We start from the raw sequence: 18,121 nt of genomic DNA, 5'->3' as shown, positions 1-18,121 counted from the left end.
TGACCTGCCATCTGTACTTCCAGCCATGTAAGAACAGCTTTTTGCCACCTGATCACCTCTATTTTAAAATACGGGGTTCATTTTGTTTCTGTCTTAACAATCCCCATAGCATGTCCCAGAGGAAGTAATATAGATTGTGATTAAGAGGAGTTTTTTTTGTCCCATCTGCATGGGTAGGGAAGGAAGGGTTTTGTAGCACATTACTTCAGGGGACTTTAAAAAGGGTAATTGAATTGTTGAAATCAAATTTGGGGGCCCCTGTCACAAATCATTACCTTGTCTTCCCTCCATCTATCTCCTTGTTCTTCAAATTAATGCCACATACCACACACTGACCTCCATTAGCTTAATTTGGTTGAGACATTTTCCAGCCATATCATCAAGAAGAGAGAGAAAATTATGTTGGCCAGGGGACCATCTGTGGAGCACAAAATGTTCAAGAAGCAGGAATTTTTCTGCATTTTCTCATTTCTTGTTTTTGAAACTACTCTGTATACTGCTCGGCGACTTACATATACTAACTCAGAGCATCTCTCAGATCACTGACTTGGATTGGTATGTAAGACTGGTGTTTCTCTTATCTAGGATGACATTCAAAATATTTTTATCCTCAAATCTTAACACATGAGCTACAAAAAAATGATGAAGGCTTTGGCTTAATAGATGTACATAGCTTTCTAGGGCTTTAGCCTTTCTAGCATTTCACAAGAAATGCTGCAAAATAAAGCCATCTCCAAACACACCTCAACACACGATTTTTTAATGTGAACATATTAACCAGTACTGATTCTCTCCTTCTGTAAACTAAGTGGTTTTTCTAACTTCCTTGTTTGATTGGTTTTCATCAATATATTCTGAAATTAATAAATATGATCTATAGGTTTAATGGTTACTATATAATTCAATTTAGTGGGCATTTTTGAAATATGTTCTAGGAATTATCACCAGAGTACAGGTAGAGTGATCATTTACCTACCAAAACTTCAATGTATTCAAAAATCCCTCCCTAGGAACTTCCTTGGAGGTCCAGGAGTTAAAACTTCACCTTCCAATGGAGGAAGTGCAAGTTCGATCTCTGGTTGGGGAGCTAGGATCCTACATGTCTCATGGCCAAAAACCCAAAACAAAAACAGAAGCAATATTATAACAAATTCAATAAAGACTTTTAAAAATATATTAAAATAGAACTAAATTTAAATAAAAGGTAAAACTCCCTCCCTAAACTCCATATAGTCTTAGGGAGGAAGCCTGGTGAATGAAGCATATTGGGAAAGGGACAAGAGACTAGATGGTGACCCTGGTCCTTCCACAATCCGGGTGACTGTGCTCATGTCACTCAATCTTGAAGGTCTTAGCAGCCTCTTGTGTTGAAACAGGCCTTGGACAAAGGTCTGGATTTTCTGTCCATCTCCCACCAAGGACCCTCTAAATATCTTTTCCTCCAGTTCCTTATGTTTGGAAAGGCTTAGTCTAAGAAAGAACATTTATTAATGATTAACTTTTTGTTCATTAATGATTTATTTTCTATTAGAAGCATTCATAGTATTGCCAATCGACTGGTTCATAAACATGATACCACAAAGTTGCACTGATTTGAGGATTGTTGCTGAAATCAATAAATAATTTTTTGTGTGCAAAAGCCAAACATGATCAGACATTCTCAATTCATAGCACTCTCAGGGCCTCAAATTTTTTTTTTCATAATCCTCCAAGGCCAAAAACAATTATCTAGCCATTCTTTTTATTAAGAACTTAGACCCCAAAAATTTAGTGGGTGTTTAGGTCTATTTAGTAGCCATTTGAAGAAAAATACACCTAAACTTTTAAAATATTTTTTATTTCATTCTTATAAAACCACAGTTATAGGTGTATGTGCCTGTTGAGCACAGGACCCCTTAGCAAATCTTGAAATCAGATCTGTAAACAGATTTTTAATAGATAATGATAAATTCTTTCTTGTTCCACATTGATTTTCACATGACACTCACTTGCATTTTTATTGTAGCACTTACAGAAAGCTCACTTTCACACATAGGATGTTATCAAAAGAAATGTTTAATGCACAGTTTAATGTTGAAATTGTGGACTGTCTTGAGCAAAAAATTTCCCTGATATCTGTACTTATGTTTTCCAGAAATATAGAAATTCCTTCAGGATTATCTGTGAGTTCACTGAGGGCCCCTCAGGCCCCTTCAGGCCCCTTCAGGCCCCCCTCACTCCTGTAGTCCTTAATATACAGTTGAGGAACCATAGAACTAGGCAATTTCATCATAGCCAAATGCTTAATTTTCACTAGAATTTCTTAAAATTATGAAAAGAGCTCAGTGATGTCATTATGACTTTCAGAGACCCTCAAGTCAGGAACCAGTAGACCAGAGAGTCTAAGACTCTACAGAGTCCTTTTTTTTTGACTAGCAAACACTTTATTGTTTGATTCATACACATATTTTAAAACAAAATAAAGACCAAATTTATCAAACCAGAAGATTTATCATATTCCCTAAATTTGTATGCTGGATTATCTTTTTAAACTGAAGTATGGTTGTGTGGAGCTAGAGCGACTGTGAGGAGATACTCCATGTCCAAGGCAGAGAAGCCCCAGCGAGATGGTAGGCGCTGGAGCAGCAGCTGTGCAGTGCTGGAGCAACTTTGAGGAGATAGCCCATTTCCAAGGGCAAAGGAAAAGCCCCAGCAAGATGGTAGGAGGGGCGAAATTGCATTTATTTATTTATTTTTAAAGTTATTTGTTTTTAATCATAGGCTAATTACTTTACCGGAGAAGGCAATGGCACCCCACTCCAGTACAGCTATATTCCCTGTGTTGTACAATATATCCTTGTAGCTTATCCAATACCCAATAGAAACAAAGAAATGCTCTGGTGGATTGTAGAATGTGAAAGAATGAAGTTAAGGAGACTCCAAGATGTGGTGCGTGAGGCAAAAATGAAATGCTACAATTTAAAATATTTTAAAATATTACTATCACTCAGTCCATAAAATAATAAAATTAACTTTGATGCTTGATCTTGAGCATTTCTATTTTTTTCACTTTTTGCACTCAATATTACTTAGCTCAGATGTTAAGCAACTTTACTAGGAAGTTACTTCAGAATACATTAACAATATTGAATCTATAGATTGCTTTGGGTAGTATACTCATTTTCACTAAATTGATTCTTCCAATCAATGAACATGGTATATTTCTCCATCTATTTGTGTCCTCTTTGATTTCTTTCATCAGTGTTTTATTTCTTTAGGTCTTTTGTTTCTTTAGATAGATATATTCCTCAAAATTGCATTTAGAATGACACTCAGAGGGATCAAAGAAACCTTATGTGCAGGAGGACCCAGAGACCCCACAGAGACTGAGACAGAACTGTGTTTGAGTGTCTCCTACTGAGGTATGGGTCAGCAGTGGACTGCTACAGGAGCGGGGCTCTGGGTGCAGTAGACCTGGGTATGGCATAAGCCCTCTTGGAGGAGGTCGCCATTAACCCCACCATAGAGCCACCAGAACTTACACAGGACTGGGGATACAGACTCTTGGAGGGCACAAATAGAAACTTGTGTGCACCAGGGCCTGGGAGGAAGGAGCAGTGACCTCACAAGAGACTGACCCAGACTTGCCTGTGAGTGTCCAGGAGTCTCTGGCAGAGGCATGAGTTAGCAGTGGCCTGCTGCAGGGTTGGGGGTACTGAGTGTAGTGGTGCCTGCATGGACCTTTTGAAGGAGGTTGCCATTATCTTCATTACCTCTACCATAGTTTGGCCCCAGGTAAATAACAGAGAGGGAACACAGCCCCACCCATCAACAGAAAATTGGATTAAACATTTACTGAGCATGGCCCTGCCCATCAAAACAAGACCCAGTTTCCCCCTCCATCAGCGGGCAGAGAGAGTGAAAACCACAATCACAGAAAACTAACCAATCTAATCACATGGACCACAGCCTTGTCTAACTCAGTGAAACTATGAGCCATGCCATGTAGGGCTAACCATGACGGATGGGTCATGGTGGACAGTTCTGACAAAATGTGGTCCACTGGAGAAGGGACTGGCAAACCACTTCAGTATTCTTGCTTCAGAACCCCAAGAACAGTATGAAAAGGCAAAAAGATAAAACACTGAAAGATGAACTCCCCAAGTCGGTAGGTGACCAGTATGCTACTGGAGATCAGTGGAGAAATAACTCCAGAAAGAAAGAATGAAGAGATGGAGCCAAAGCAAAAACAACACTCAGTTGTGGATGTGACTGGTGATGGAAGAAAGGTCCGATGCTGTAAAGAGCAAAATTGCATAGGAACCTGGAATGTTAGGCCCATGAATCAAGGTAAATTGGAAGTGGTCAAACAGGAGATGGCATGTGTGAATATCAACATTTTAGGAATCAGCAAACTAAAATGGACTGGAATGGGTGAATTTAACTCAGATGACCATTGTATCTACTACTGTGGCCAAGAATCCCTTAGAATAAATGGAATAGCCATCATAGTCAACAAGAGTTCGAAATGCAGTACTTGGATGCAGTCTCAAAAGCGACAGAATGATCTCTGTTTCCAAGGCAAACCATTCAATATCACAGTAATCCAAGTCTATGCTCCAACCAGTAATGCTGAAGCTGAAGTTGAATGGTTCTATGAAGACCTACAAGACCTTCTAGAACTAACATCCAAAAAAGATGTCCTTTTCATTATAGGGGACTGGAATGCAAAAGTAGGAAGTCAAGAAACACCTGGAGTAACCAGCAAATTTGGCCTTGGAGTACAGAATGAAGCAGGGCAAAGGCTAATAGAGTTTGGCCAAGAGAACACACTGGTCATAGCAAACACCCTCTTCCAACAACACAAGAGAACTCTACACATGGACATCACCAGATGGTCAACACCGAAATCAGATTGATTATATTCTTTGCAGCCAAAGATGGAGAAACTCTATATAGTCAGCAAAAAACAAGACTGGGAGCTGACTGTGGCTCAGATCATAAACTCCTTATTGCCAAATTCAGACTTAAATTGAAGAAAGTAGGGAAAACCACTAAACCATTCAGGAATGAGCTAAATCAAATCCCTTATGATTATACAGTGGAAGTGAGAAATAGATCCAAGGGATTAAATCTAATAGACAGAGTCCCTAAGGAAATACAGATGGAGGTTCATGACGTTGTACAGGAAGTAGGGATCAAGACCATCCCCAAGAAAAAAAAATGCAAAAAGTAAAAATGGTTGTCTGAGGAGGCCTTACAAATAGATGTGAAAAGAAGAAAAGTGAAAGGCAAAGGAGAAAGGGACACATATACCCATTTGAATGCAGAGTTTCAAAGAATAGCAAGGAGAGGTAAGAAAGCCTTCCTCAGTGATCAGTGTAAAGAAATAGAGGAAAACAATAGAATGGGAAAGACTAGAGATCTCTTCAAGAAAATTAGAGATACCAAGGGAGCATTTCACGCAAAGATGAGCGCAATAAAGGACAGAAACAGTATGAACCTAACAGAAGCAGAAGATATTAAGAAGAGGTGGCAAAAATACAAATAAAAACTATAGAAAAAGGATCTTCATGACCCAGATAATCATGATGGTGTGATCATCCACCTAGAGCCAGACGTTCTGGAAGTGCAAAGTCAAGTGGGCCTTAGGAAGCATCACTACCAACAAAGCTAGTGGAGATGACCAAATTCCAGTTAAACTATTTCACATACTAAAAGATGATGCTGTGAAAGTGCTACACTCAATATGCCAGCAAATTTGGAAAACTCAGCAGTGGCCACAGGACTGGAAAAGGTCAGTTTTCATTCCAATCTCAAAGAAAAGTAATGCCAAAGAATGCTGAAACTACTGCAAAATTGCACTCATCTCACATGCTAGCAAAGTAATGCTCAAAATCCTCCAAGCCAGGCTTCAGCAGTACATGAACCATGAACTTCCACATGTTCAAGCTGGATTTCAAAAAGGCAAAGATCAAAATGCCAACATCCATTAGATCATTAAAAAAGCAATAGAATTCCAGAAAAACATCTACTTCTTGTTTATTGACTATGCCAAAGCCTTTGACTGAGTAGATCACAACAAACTGTGGAAAATTCTGAAAGAGATGGAAATACCAGACCACCTCAGCTCCCTCTTGAGAAATCTGTATACAGGTCAGGAAGCAACAGTTAGAACTGAATATAGAACAATAGACTGGTTCCAAATTGGGAAAGGCTGTATATTGTCATCCTATTTATTTAACTTATATGCAGAGTACATCATGAGAAATGCTGGGATGGATGAAGCACAAGCTGGAATCAAGATTGCCAGGAGAAATATCAATAACCTCAGGTATGCAGATGACACCACCCTTATGGCAGAAAGCGAAGAAGAACTAAAGAGCCTTTTAATGAAAGTGAAAAAGGAGAGTGAAAAAGTTGGCTTAAAGCTCAACATTCAGAAAATTAAGATCATGGCATCTGGTCCCATCACCTCATGGCAAATATATGGGGAATCAATGGAAACAGTGAGAGACATTATCTTTTGGGGCTCCAAAATGCTGCAGATGGTGACTGCAGCCATGAAATTAAAAGGCTTACTCCTTGGAAGGAAAGTTATGACCAACCTAAACAACATATTAAAAAACAGAGACTACTTTGCCAATAAGGTCCATCTAGTCAAAGCTATGGTTTTTCCAGTAGTCATGTATGGATGTGAGAGTTGGACTATAAAGAAAGCTGAGTGCCAAAGAATTGATGCTTTTGAAATGTGGTGTTGGAGAAGATCCTTGAGAGTCCGTTGAACTGCAAGGAGATCCAACCAGTCCATCCTAAAGGAAATCAGTCATCAATATATTCATTGTAAGGACTGATGTTGAAGCTGAAACTCCAATACTTTGGTCACCTGATGCGAAGAACTGACTCATTGGAAAAGACCCTGGTGCTGGGAAAGATTGAAGGAAGTAGGAGAAGGGGACGACAGAGTATGAGATGGTTGGATGGCATCACCAACTCAGTGGACATGAATTTGAGTAAACTCTGGGAATTGGTGATGGTCAGGGAGGCCTGGTGTGCTGCAGTCCATGGGGTCGAAAAGAGTCAGACACAACTGAGCAACTGAACTGAACTGATAGTTGCTGTACAATATTATATAAGTTATAGGTGTACAACACAATTTTAAAGGTTATACTCTATTTATAATTATTATAAGATATCAGCTATATTCCCTGTGTTGTACAATGTATCCTTGTAGCTTATCCTATACCCAGTAGAAACAAAGAAATGCTCTAGTGGATTGTAGAATGTGAAAGAATGAAGTTAAGGAGACTCCAAGATTTGGTGCATGAAGCAAAAATGAAATGCTACAACTTAAAATATTTTAAAACATTACTATCACTCAGTCCATAAAATAATAAAATTAACTTTGATGCTTGATCTTGAGCATTTCTATTTTTTTTACTTTTTGCACTCAGTATTACTTAGCTCAGATGTTAAGCAATTTTACTAGGAAGTTACTTCAGAATACATTAACAACAGCCCAATCCAACAAGGTGCCTAACACAAACAACAAATATTTAATAAAATATTAATATCTTTTCTCTAAAAAATATGAGTCTTGAATTTTATGTAGCAGGCAAGGTTTAGGCTTTCCAGATGACTCAGAGATGATTCATATTTTCTTCCTGCCCTCAAGAGGCATACAGTTTAGGAGGGTAAATAAGATTTACATATAGTCACCTGGTAGCTCAGGCAGTAAAGAGTTTGCCTACAGTGCAGGAGACCTGGGTTCTATCCCTCAATCAGGAAGGTCCCTGGAGAAGGAAATGATAACCCACTCCAGTATTCTTGCCAGGAGAATCCCGTGGACAGAGGAGCCTGGTGGGCTATAGTCCATGGGCTCGCAAAGAGTCAGACACGACTGAAGCAACTTAGCATGAATGCACACACAAAATATGTAAAGATAAAAGAACCAGAAAAGAGGTGCAGATAAAGTGCTGTGGAAATCAGAGGAGGAAAAGGTGACTTCTAGCATTTGATATATAAGTAGAGTGTCAGAGAAAAGAACTTATGAATGAACTGAGTCTCTACTAGTTTGATGGAACTTAATCCTGTAGACATAAAGTGGAAAGTGTGGTCTATGAATTAAAACAGAGCTAAGAATGGATGATTCCCTTTAAGGAGGTAAGACTGCTTTTGATACCTATATAGAGAAACCCTGAGTGGAGTTTGAACTGGTGTAATATGAAATAGAGAACCACTCGTGTTATTTCCACAGTGAGCTACCTGAAGGAACACAACATGGGAGACAGATGGGAGGGATGAGAAACCAATAAGAAATGGCATATGTAACAAGGTAATAAAGACCTCAGATAGGCTAATGGCAGGGAAAGTAGAGACAAGGTCACAGATCTAAGAGATTGTAGGGTTGGCTGTTTCTCCCACCATTGCCTTGACTAGGAGGAAGACCTTGAGCAGATCTTTCTCATGCTGTTGGAGGGATTTTCCTTTCACATTACCACGCCCTCTCAAATATGCAGAGAAGAGACCATTTTCCAACTCAAGAGATGGGTGGGAAGGGAGAGGTTTACAAAGTCAATGACAGGAGGTTGCCACACATGGTAAGTTGGTAAGTCATGATAAGTCATTTAGAAGTTGGATGTCCTAAGTCATTTCTACTGATTACTCTACCTAGGTGAGTACCAAATGCCATCATGAAGGACCATTAATAGAGCTACTCCACATGACCATGTGTATTGCTCACTGTTGTGAAGTATCCACAATGGGCACAGGCTCAGCTCCCCATGATTTATGGGTATGACTAAGAATGATATCCTTGAGGATGGAGGCTGTGTAAGCCTTAAAAGCAATCAGTCTTGGTCTCCTTGTCCTGGAATCCACAAACTTCGCTCCTTATTCACGCTTCCTCTGGTCCTCCCATTTTTGCCTTCAACTCAAGATATCCTTACCTTCTGGGTGTAGATAGGGGAGCTGAAACTGATCACAAGTTTCTCCAGCTGCAGTATTTATACACAGAGTTCTTTCGGAGGTTTGATTTTTGAACCCAGAGACCCAAGGTTATTTTCTTCTGTCATAACCTTTACTGCTTTGTTAATGGTGATCATTGTAAGACAAAATGTGTGTGTAAAAGCATGGAGTGTTGAAGGAGGCAGCAGGGGGAGAGGGAGGGGGAACACACTGTCTAATTTATCCAAATACTATTCTGCTGTGAGACACTGTTGAACTTGAATCTCTAGGCCTTGGTGACTCATTAGATGAAGAGGATGCTAAAGAAATGGGAGCAGGTTTAACAACAGTGGACTCAGATGTGGTCAAGCTGAGTTGGAGACACTGGAGATGTCCTTGGGGAAATAAGGAACCAAGTGTTGGGAGTGAATGACTGCAGGAGTCTCTGCTCAATGTTGAAAGCTAGGATTGTCTTTTTTTTAGAAGCGATTACTAGGAATCATTGGAAAAAAATGAATTGCTAAGAAGAAAAATGTGGAAAGAAAAGAGAAGTAGGAAGGAGACCCAGGATACTGAATTACCAAAGTGTCAGGCTGAATGGTCCTGGATAGAAGGGCAAGAGTTATTCATGCTATAGCAAGGTCAAGGGGCTTAAGGACTGCGAAAAGGAGTTCAGGACTCAGACACTCTGATGATAATCTTGGCTGAATAGTTATCAATTATTTCAATATTGAGTTATCCCATGATACAACCTTTTTTTCTCTCTGTTTTTTAATTTTTTAAAAATATATTATATTTTTTTTATTTCTCCTTATAATGCAACCTTTTTTAACCTTGGCAATAAAAACTTGAGAATTAGTTTCACTGACTACATGATGGTGAATCAGTACTGGCTGGATGGGGGCAGGATAGATTGGCTGGTGGGTGGAGGGGAGGTAAGAGAATACATTGCATTGAAGTCATTCAGTAAATAGCATTCTGAGGAAGAATGTCTCAGATGAATCTTGAATTGCTGCAAAAGATGTATTCTTTTGTTGTTACAGTAATAGAAGCAGCATGTGTGGGTGCTCAGTCGCTCAGTCATGTCTGGCTCTTTGGGACCCCATGGACTGTAGCCAACCAGGGTTTTCTGTCAGTGGAATTTTCCAGGCAAGAGTATTGGAGTGAGTTGCCATGCCCTCCTCCAGGGCCTCTTCCTGATGTAGGGATTGAACCTGCATCTCTTGCATCTCCTGCATTGACAGGCAGACTCTTTACCAACTCAAGGTAATTAAGATTTCCCTTAACTTACATCTAGTTGTGAATTTTTTCATGTGATAATATCAAAGGGACCTGAAGCCCAAGATGCTGTCAGTTTGGATAGAGTCACAAAATCCCAAATTTGAATCCTGTTTTTCTTCCTGTGAAGTAACAAAATGGTGTGTAAAATGAATTTAAGATTCTTTCTATTATTAACTTCCTGGATCTTAGAAATACCTCCAAGGGCACTTTCTACCGAAAAGTAGTTGATGAAAACATCCTTGTTCTTCCTGCTCTGTTCTCCAGTGTCTGAGACTTGTGTCTGACAGGGAACAGAAAGCTTCTCAGTACACTGACTATTGTAGGAAAGAGGATTCTTTGTGGTTCCCCTTAAGAAATGCTAGGGATCAGAGAAAGCTATTCTCTAACAACAAACCACAATAATTGCTTTTGTTTGTACTTTGACTCTTCTTCCCAGGTCCTCTGATCAGTTACCATCAGAGCATCTGTTACAATGCTATTGACGATGTCCAGTCTCTCAGTGCCCCCTTACACTGATATTCTCTTGTATTATGGAATATGACAGACCACTAGATGAAATACAGTCATCCCTCCACTCCTCAGGTTCAACCAAGGCTAGGAAATATTTTAAAAATTCCCAAAAGTTCCCAGAAGCAAAACTTGAATTGGCAAAGAACTATTTACATAGTATTTACATTGTATTAGGTATTGTAAATAATCTAGAGGTGATTTAAAGTATATGAAAAGATGTACATAGGTTATATGCAAATGTGCTAAATCTTTTAGTCCTGTGCAATTCTTTGTGACCCCATGAACTGTAGCCCTCCAGGCTTCTCTGTCCTGGGATTTTCCAAGCAAGAACACTGGAGTGAGTAGCCATTTCCTTCTCCATATATGCAAATACTATGCCATTTTACATAAGGGACTTTGGCATCTGCTGATTTTGGTTTCTTTGGGGGTCCTAGAACCAATCCCCTTTGGACTTGGAGGGGTGAGTGTATTTTAAAAGACACTTTCCCTCCTGTAAGGGCAGAATTTAGTCTTGTAAGAAAACAGTGTTTTACATTCAATGGTATGGTTCATCTAGAAAAACATAGTCATTTCAAATGAAACACATAATTCTTTTATGTGTTTTTACATGAAGTACAACAGATCTTTAGGCTTGGCAAGAGATGCGTGAGTTAAAAAAAAAAATCTCTGCCTTGATCACAGTATTTGTAATTGACAATCAAATGATCCCAGTTTTTGGATGCATTGTAGATTGGTCTTCCTTTTTGCTAACATGAGAATTTTTATTTGGATGGGACTTTACATTTCTTCTGTTTCTTTTTCCTGTATCTATCCTTAAACCCCAAAGAGGATAACTCCAATATCATATTGCCATACCAGACACAAAAACAGAAAATGAGGAAAAGATATAACGAACAGCAAGTGTTCCATGACCCCAAGGAAATGTTTGTTCTTGTATCTTTTAAAATTAAGACAGGAGGGGGAAAAAAAAAAAAACTTCACAGAGAAGTAAACCTGAGACACTGATTCAAGAGCCAGACAGTTCAATGAACAGGATAATCGGGGTAGTTTTTGACAGGTGCGGCTGCCTGCCTATAGCTGGCATATAATCATTACCATTTTAATAAGGCTCTAATAGGGGGGCTGATCATTCAATGGGGTGTGAGGATCCTAATTCAGCTCCCAATCCCACATGAATGTGCTAGAATTTGCAAGCTTTGTTTTCCTCTTTTGTACCTCTGAATGCCAATAATTACTGGCTATAGATTCAAAAATTCTTAGAACTGGAAGCTAAATTAGCTCTCCTAATACTGCACAAGAATGTCAATACTCATAAAAAAAAAGGAAGCAAGTGGTTTTTTTGTATTCTTTTTTTTATTACACTTGTAAGCATTGTGAAGACCAGCAGTTGAAGTGGGCTGGCTTACAGCATGAATAATGACATTACTGTCCGTCTCATGAAGCACCCTCCCCCTTTCAGGAACAAAAAGTTATCCATCAACCCAAATGAAATAAGTCTTCTAAAATCATACATTTCTTTTTAACTTCCTGCTTTTCCCTGTTGCCAAAGAATCTATGTCTTCTCTGTGATCTGGTTTAGAGATAGAATTTATAAATATTCTGTAACTCCCAATTGAAATGTAAGTATCTCTCTGTGAGGAGAAAAAAAAAAAACAAGCTTAAACTTCTCCAAAGCCTAGCTCCAAAGAGATTATTCATAGTGAAAGCACTTGGATCCTAGGTAGAATTGTAATAATAATAACTATGACATCAGATCCCATTATTTAGATAGCACAAGATGCTGGATGATTTTATCTGATCCTTCAACACCTCTCTGAATTGTATATTATTTTTCTAGCCCCATTTTCACAGGATGACATGTAGAGTGATAAACTAATATACCCTGTCATCCTTCCAGTAAGTGGATTCAAGCTGCCGATACACCACAATTTCAGTTTGTTTCTTACAGGGGACACTTGTCTTGTCCCTTGTCAAGGTTTCCGTAGTGACCATGCCTCTCACCCCACATCTCACCCAGTGTCACAAAAGGTCACAGCCGTTCATTTCTCTGGTGTCAGCAGAAATGTTCTTCCCCAGAGGTAAGAAACCTGGCTGAGGTCATGCTCTGGCTAATGCTAGGAACCAGCTTTCAGGAACTTGCTTGAATTCCCCTCCTTCAGGCATCAGACCACGCTGTCTCCAAACAAGCCATGGAAAATGAAATCTTTGGTGGTTGATAAGTAATCTCTAAAATGTCGTTTGTCTGCACAGATGACTTGCTACATCGCTGTTCTTTGGGAGTCAGGCCAGATGCTCTGTGAGCTTCTAACACGGTGTGTCAGGGCAGCTGTGTGCCAAAAGACCTTTTGGATAACACTGCATGCATACTCACCTTAAAACAAACTCTCTTCTGTGTAGATCACTGACATGTAACCGTCTTTAAATTCCAAGAATACTGACTACCATTGTCAGATCTTATTTTGTTTAGCTGATATACATACAATTTTTTAACTAAAAGGGACTTCTGATTTTACAATTCAGAGCGCTTAAGCATCCTGACCATTGTTATAACCATTGTCATGTAGTAGTCCTGATACCACAGTCTAGTTTTCATAATGCTCCAGAATTATTTTCACTATGAATCAAAATTATTGGTGGCTGTGAGCACACACACTAAAATCTCCACAAACTCCACCCTAGCCCATGTGAACATCACTAGGAAAAAATTTTTTTAAATAATGTTATGTATTTATCTGACTGTGCAGGGACTTCTTTGCTGTGTGGGCTTTTCTCTACTTGTGGCGAAAAGGGGCTTCTCTCTAGTTGTGATGGAAGGGCTTTTCAATTCGGTGGCTTCTCTTGTTACAGAGCACAGGCTCTAGAGCATGCGGGCATCAGTGGTTGCAGTTTATGACTCTATAGTACAGGCTCAATAGCTGTGGTGCACAGGCTCAGCTACTCTGAGGCATGTGGGATCTTTCTAGACCCCTGCATTGGCAGGCAGATTCTTTACCACTGAGCCACCAGGAAAGCCCAGGAAAAGATATTGCTAGGTTTAATTCTTATATGACAGGTAGGAGTCTCATAATGGCTTTCTGATGGATCCATATGAAGCAGATAAGCCAAATGATAATATATGACCATTATCTTAAGTTTCTGAGTCTGATTCTGTGTCCTTCAATGAAAACTCTGTATTAGTTATTGCTGCCAAAGAAACTATCTCAATGTTTAGCACATAAAGGTAACAATGAGCATGTTTTGGTCTCAGTTTTTAAAGGCCGGGAGCTCAGGAGCTGCTGAGGTAAGTTTTCCCGGCTCGAGGTCTATCATGAGACGGTTGTCCAGATGTCGGCCAAAACTGCAGTTATCTGAGGCTTGCCTGGGGCTGGAAGGTTTTTGGTCCACGTGACTGTTTAGTTGGTCCTTCAGAGTCTCACCTCATGCATCTCTCCATTGGGCTGCTTAAGTGTCCTTACACATGGCAACTGCTCCCCACAGAGCTAGTGACCTAAGAGAGAACAAGATGGAAGCTATATTGTCTTTTATGACCTGGTGTCAGAAGTCACATTCCACCATTTATTCAATGGCTTAGTGGTTGCATAGGTCAGTCCTACTCAACAAAAGAGAGGACTGCACCAGCAAGAATACTGGTGAAGGGAATCACCAGAGTAGAGTCAACAGGTTAATCCTTCAAATAGAAGTTTACACAGAAGTGGTGACCTCAGGAATGAAAACCACAAGCTATCTCACCAGTTTTCTATTCATGTCTAACTTGTGGCTAGGAAATATAAAGACATCTATTTCTTATCTAGTCATTTACTCATTCTTTCACTCAACAGAAATTTACTGAGGATCTGCCACCTGCCAGGCACTATGATAGGTGCTGCGTAGCAACAATAATAAATGTATCTAGGATGTACCTAGACAGCACATTCAAAAGCAGAGACATTACTTTGCCAACAAAGGTCTGTCTAGTCAGGGCTACCGTTTTTCCAGTGGTCATGTATGGATGTGAGAGTTGGACTGTGAAGAAAGCTGAGCACTGAAGAATTGATGCTTTTGAACTGTGGTATTGGAGAAGACTCGAGAGTCCCTTGGACTACAAGGAGATCCAACCAGTCCATTCTAAAGGAAATCAGTCCTGGGTGTTCTTTGGAAGGACTGGTGCTAAAGCTGAAACTTGACTACTTTGGCCACCTCATGCGAAGAGTTGACTCATTGGAAAAGACTCTGATGCTGGGAGGGATTGGGGGCAGGAGGAGAAGGTGATGACAGAGGATGAGATGGCTGGATGGCATCACCGACTCGATGGAAATGAGTTTGAGTGAACTCCGGGAGTTGGTGATGGACAGGGAGGCCTGGTGTGCTGCAATTCATGGGGTTGCAAAGAGTCGGACACGACTGAGCGACTGAACTGATCTGAGGATGTACCCTCTAGAATTCAACTGCCACCTTCTCAGAGGGTACCACTGAAGTACCATCCCCTTATGGAAAATTCTCTTAACATTCCAGGTCTGATGCTCCTTACTTTATCCTTAGGGAAAACTTGACTTATTTTGCTCTGTAAGTATCAAAAAACTACCAGACCTGGGAAAGATAAATCTCCCAACCAGTGAAGAACATTTTGGCAAAAGTGAACTTGCAAAAGCTGCCATGCAGTACTTATGATGGTTATAACACAGAGAAAACCTGGTCTCTGGTTTACAATGTCCAACTCATAACATTACTTAGCGTATGGATATGCAAATTTTATGCTACTCATAAAACTGGACATGTTAATCATGTCCTATTGGATTAAAACATTGCACTAATACAAGAAATGACTTTCTCCCTTTAAACCGATGAATATCACTTCACTCGTTAGAAAAAAATGGACATAAAATAATAGATTATGTGAAAATTGAATGAAATAATTTATATATAGAACTTAGTCCAGTGCCTCAACTATAAGTGCCCCTTAAATGGTAAAATATACCAGTATATTACTCTAAACCACTCAGATAACTGGCTTTTCTCTGTTGATATTCATTTATTATCATTCTTTTTGAGGATTTCAGTGCTCAGTCAAGAATTAAAAATTCAAACTTTGAACTTCTCCCCTAAAGCATTAATCTCCCATAGTTAGTGGGCTCTCCTATGATCTAAAATAGGTGTGTTTTCTTCCACATATTTTTCAGGGTTGTTATATGATTCAGAAACTGGTTATATGACTCAGTGTAGCTGGTATTTGTAACAAATAATAGTGTCATTTTGTACTAAAACAAATGTCACTTTAGTCTATAACATAGTTTTTCATCTATAAAATGGGATGAATGTATTTATTAGTCTTCTGTCATTTAACATGTGACAATTAGTATCTTGGAAAACAGAAATGTGCATTTTGATGAAATTTCTAGATAGGATAGTCAGTGCAATTAACTTGTGGTTTCCTGCTTTTGAAAATATCCTTGCGTTTTTCACTTGTTTGATGCTGTAGCAGAGGATAGCAACATATTCTGCCAACATCCAAACTTCTGCTGATTTTGTGAGCATGACCTTTAGAACCAAACGTACGCCTTCCTTGCTTCCAATTCTGCTGAACATGAAGAAAATGTGATTTCCTGGAGCAAAATAAAAGGCTTAGAAAGAAGACTGAGAAGGCTTCTTAGATATCAAATAGCTGTTACATAACACCATTCTGATGAAGCAGTGTAAGTGAATCAGAAACATATGTATTGGGTTTCCCTTGAGTTATTTGAGGTTTCAAAATCAAGGGATTAAGAAAGTGGTAGGGGCTGCCCTTCAATTGTACAGTGCCCCTTAGATACCCCCAAGACTTGTTTTAGAGAAGAGATTTAGTTGATCCCTCAAAACTTCAGGATATTCTCCATGGACTGAGAAGTCCCCAGAATTCATAAGATTGTCTCTTATTGCCAGCTCTCTAGTCCCATTTCTAGATCAAAGAAGTAAAGTACACAGATGCTCAGAGGCTTATCTGTACTGAAGTAAAGATCCTTTCCTTGAGCTTGCCGTGAATTAAAAATAATCCTCTTTTTTTTTTCTTTTTTTCTGTTGTAAGCCAGAAAAGAAATACTGGACTCTTATTTTTTTCTTTATGGAGCTCCAATTCTGAAGATATAACCCTCAAAAAATTTTGTTAAATTAAGAAGTATGACCAGCTCATCTTTCACTTAGCTTTATTGAGTAAAGTAACTCATGCCTAAAGTTCCAAATCTCTGTCATGTTATTGGGAGAATGTCAACATCCAGAGGATGTTGGGGAATGCTTCAAAATGCTCGAATGATATTATTAAGCCATATTCTAAAAAACAGTTCTGTAATATCACCATTTAATGGGAGGGAAAGTGGAAGAAGAAATGGGATGTCCAAAAATCTAAGAACAAAAGTTTGGCTCTGAGGTCTTGGTGTTCCACGTGTTGAACAAATTCAGATTAAGTTTAAATCCAGCAAGGTTTGGAGACCATTCTCTTTGGAGCTTGGCAAAATTGGTAAATCAGCTATTAAAAAATAGGACTGAAGTGTTTTATCTGTGTTGTCCTTTGTAATTAGGCTGCTGAATAACAGAAGTATTATCACACCAGGGTTAGTGCCAGAGGATTATCCAAAGTTTTACAAATGGGATGCTAAAGTGGCCCGAACAGGTGCACACACAAAGACTAAGGGAGGGGAAAAGTAAGAGAATGAAAGCTGAGGCCTACTACTTTCAGCCACATAGTAAAATTAATGGTTTCTGTAAATGAATGGCATGGTTAGATTACCATTGAACTTGTAAAATTAGAGGAAGGAGTCAGATTCTTCATTACACTCCTTTTTTTCTTTATTTAATTTAAACGGAGGAGGTCGACCTTAATTGTCGTTTTACCTCAAAAAGAAAATCTTTTCATTGGAATAATTTTGCAGCAGGCACAGGGACTCCTCAAAAGAATCGTGCTTTCTGAAATCTCTTTTTTCTCTCCTAGTCTACTCATGTGACCTGTGTGCTGGAGAGAAAAGTGAGTTCGATTTGAATGAGCTCATATTTGAGAAATTGGTGACTTTAAAAAAAAGGAAAAGCAAAACAGCTACTACCTTTAAAATAACAGTGAAGATGGAAAGTCAAATGGGCTTCATGTTGGCAAATTAAGAATATTTTTGATGAGCCTAGCTTAGAATTAGAAGCATACTCATGAATTCTAAACATCCTCAGTTGTACTTTATATTGATTTCCCACAAATGTATCCATTTTTCAAAATAATGGTAGTTCCATTCATTTGGCACAGTTATTTTTATTATTATTTACTTGCAAAAAATGTTCCAGATGATTTAACTTTGGAACTTCAAAGTCCTGAGGCTGCTATACAGAGATGGTCTTCTTCCATTTTTACCAACTCTTCAGCACTCTTTTAGCCAGCTTCCTTGGAGATGAATAGCATACATTTATTATTTGG

This window comes from Bos taurus, chromosome 5, assembly GCF_002263795.3.
Source record: "Bos taurus isolate L1 Dominette 01449 registration number 42190680 breed Hereford chromosome 5, ARS-UCD2.0, whole genome shotgun sequence".
In the NCBI taxonomy this organism is placed as follows: domain Eukaryota; kingdom Metazoa; phylum Chordata; class Mammalia; order Artiodactyla; family Bovidae; genus Bos; species Bos taurus.
This window is presented reverse-complemented; position numbering follows the sequence as displayed.